This window comes from Diadema setosum, chromosome 10 (genome assembly GCF_964275005.1).
Source record: "Diadema setosum chromosome 10, eeDiaSeto1, whole genome shotgun sequence".
Lineage (NCBI taxonomy): Eukaryota > Metazoa > Echinodermata > Echinoidea > Diadematoida > Diadematidae > Diadema > Diadema setosum.
In genome coordinates this window covers 16,643,002-16,646,970 of record NC_092694.1, presented here as the reverse complement: position 1 = coordinate 16,646,970, position 3,969 = coordinate 16,643,002, and positions in this window count along the sequence as shown.

Here is a 3,969-nt window from a genome sequence, read left to right as displayed (position 1 = left end):
GAATGGAATGGAAGAAGAAGGAGAAGAAGAAGAAGAAGAAGAAGAAGAAGAAGAAGAAGAAGAAGAAGAAGAAAAAGAAGAAGGATAATAATGATGATAATGGTGTTGATGGTTGTTTTTACCCTGGGGAATGCGTTGAGAGAACTGCTCTTATTTTAGGGGCGCATTAGCGGAGCAGTCCGATCTTACCAAGGAAACAAGCCCTACAGTTAGGGTCAGCTGGCAAATTATCATCATATTAAAAATATTTTCACTTGGCAGCAGCCAGGATTCGAAAAGATGCACTGTATAAGAAGATTCCCTTGAACAGTTAAATTTTCCTTTGCAGTACACTGATTATGTTGTTTGCATGTATCTCAATGAAATATTTTGTAAAAGGATCGGAGATTTGCGTACGGGATGGATACATTCTGAATGATTGCTAGTTGTGGTGGTGATTTACTGATCATAGACTAATTATAGCTCGCATGCTCGTCACTACTACAGGTGCTATTCGTTATTCAGAAGGTTCGTTATTCCGAAGGTTCGTTTTTATGAAGGTTCGTTAATACGAAACACACAAATTCCCTATACCTAGAGGTTCGTTAATCCGAAAATGAAAATGGGTTCGTTAATCCGAATATTTGTGGCGTTATTCCGAAGGTTCGTTATTCCGGAGATACGTTGATCTGAAAATGAAATTCGGAATAACGAACCTTCGGACTATCAAGAGCCTTCGGAATAACGAACCTTCGGAATAACGAGCTGTAACCGTTACTGCACCGGTTAAGAAAGTTTGAACAGACTTGGAAGTTTGAAAAGATTTAAACGTTATGTAAGTCTGCAATAGAGCCTTGAACATTTCTTTGACGACCAATTTTCTCTTTTTGTGTCATTTCTTTATTTGCCTTCCTACAGTTTTGGTTGGTCGCAAATCGTAATACATGTATGGACAGCTTTAAGTTTCTTGTCTCTTACTTGTTTGTATTTTGTAACGTAGTATTCATATATGCATGGACTTTAAAAGAAGTGCGTTCATTTGCAAGATGTCGATTATAAGATATATGGATTGTACCTATTTTTGTTCTTCAAAATGGTAAACAAGAGGGTATTAGGCCACAGAAAATTTTAAGCTCATTTCACTTAACTGTCATCGCGAAAGTGTAATCACGCTGCAATGTGCAATCTGTGAATTTGATTATCACTACAGTAATTACAAAAAAGGAAAAGAAGAACTACCATGATACTTACAGGTAGTTCTATCGAACGTCAATACGGGATCTACTGCTTATACCACCTATAGAGTATGCAATTTTTCCTCAAAATACAAAGATTATCATGAATATTTCTTTTTTCGTTTACACTATGGCGGGTATCAATGACCTACTATACATTTCAAAGCAAAAAGAAAGATAGGAAAAGGGCGGACATAAAAAAGTGCTTGCTACATACATGGTCATTGATCAACTTTTCAATCACTGCATTGACTGTGAATATTTGTAAAATCAAGTATAGCAGGTTTAGGTATTTGCAATTATGTTCATAATGTTACGTTTATCTCGTTGCAAAGGTATAGGCCTATATTTATCACCATAACGTGATGAAATGAATGACTACAAACTATTTGCGCATTTTATTGCGGTATATTCTCTCTTTTTTTTTTCTTTTGCGGAAATAGTGCACGATTATGGCCTATGTGTTCTGCTCCACTGCCATTATCAGTGTGGACTAAACATATCAACTAAACAACACTGAACTCGATCTATTATCATTAAAAACAACAACAACAACAACAAACCACTGGTTTGGTAATGGTCGCGTTATCTATATGTCAAAACCAATCCGTTTGATCTGTATATGACAAGTATGTACAAAGTGAGTAATTCAACAAGCAATATAATATGATGTTTCTGAAATGTAATACCGGCTGATATAAATAGGAATATAAAGACTACCAGTGTCGGGAATACGGGAAGACTAATATGACTAATAATATCAAATATGTTTGCTATATTTCTGTATGTCATATCTCTCTTTTGTACAGTGATATAATAATAGCATATCGTCGTGGCAGAGTGATCATAGGGTCAGAGAAATATCTGCATAATCATAACATACTGAGTACAATTTATTCATGTATAAAATTGAGATGGTTGAAAGCGCTGACGCTTTCTATGTGCATTCTTCCACACATTAACTTCCTCTGTGGGATAAAAAAAAGCTAGATTCATTTGCATATCATCAACACAGCTAGCCACACTTTTCAACAAACCCCAGTGAAATGTTGATTCTATTGATATTAAAGCGCGTGATACCTACTCACCAGGAAGTTTAGTCGTTTTGAAATAAGCTGACGTCACTTTTGTCACGTGATTCACTCCGACATACAAACTCCATCGGCCTGAGTGACAGAGAAAAGCAAGCGGTATACTGCCGTATAAGGTACCGCATGCCCTGTACATTATATACACACCAGACGAGTGCTGAAACAGACATTTTATGGGACTGATGTCAGCTGTAATTTACAGTCCATTTGAGAACATTAAAAAGCCTTTGCTGAAAATAGAACACAAGCCATGAACACAACGTCCACCATTTCTAATCTTTGAGCAAAGATAGGACGACTAACACCAGAGCAGTAATCGCAAATGTTGGAATTAGAGCTCTTATCTTTCCCAAAAGACATACAAATCGATTACTTAAAATTCACATAACTTACGACTGAAAATGTCATTTTCATCCAACGTTTTATAGTCGATGGCAAGACGGTAAAGCGAAATGGTTGCTATCAAAAAAGGCAAAACGTGCTTTGCTTCTCCGCCTTGTGTCAAAATTGATCAGAAATCTACTCTTCATAAATCACTCGAAAGTTTATAATAACGCCATTCGGTAGTTCAGATAAATTCAAAGAAATGTCGGAGCAATACAACTTTTTACAGAGTGGGGTTTCTATCATCAAGATCTGTGCATCATTATGGTACTTAAAACACGATGTAACGCGTTCAATTGGATTTATTTGCATGTGAAGAAAACTTCAGCATTCTTGGTAATCTTAACTTTATGTATTTCATTATATGACCTTTGTAGGACACCGTTTTGACTGACATAGTAATTTAGTACCCATCATTTATACGACTTCGGAATGACACTTATTTGCATGGTTTGAATTATCAGATGTGTGAAGCTTCTCGGAATATGTTGAAAGTGTCGAAAAACAAGGATATACTGAGTAGGTTTTAAATACTCCCACAAGGTTAATTGTCAGCTTCAACCGAATCATAGATTCTACTTTATGACATTTACATCGGAAAATGCCCGAAAATAACCACGGACGGCTTCTTAAAAGTGAATTTATCGAGAACAATGATCCTCAAAGGATCCAACAGGCTTCATACGGCATGTGGGTCATTTGCTTTATTAGTCCTTAACCATATTCTTTCTCTTCCATTTCGTTTTCGTCTTTTCATTTCTTGCAAGTTGAGTTTTGTTATTAATTGCATTATTCTGTAGTGATAAATTTATGACTTTTGATAATGCTTTTAAAATTGTGGAGAAACGAGCTACTATCAATTCACATATGTCACAATAATATATAACATGAAGGTGAAACAAAGCAGTAGGAACAATGTTTGAGGTTTTAAGCCACGTAATGCAACGTATCAAAATAACGAAATGCACGAAGTGAACTACACGCAGAATGGCCCTCTTGTTTCATTATGAAAACCTGGAGAAAATAATTACCTCTGTGTCTGAATCGCAATCATAATGGGTGCAAAGCATTTATCGTCATATTGCACAGATAGCACCAGGTTCTATGACTATCACCAAACAGGTTACTTCAAGGATTCATGTGCCCGTTTGCAGTCACTCAATGTAGTGTACACCGTCACGTGCACCACAATGTACACTTATTTATGAATATTCATGTATCAATCAGATGTATTAATGTGCAAACAGTTTAATTTGCATAGAAAGTTCTCACTCTGGCGA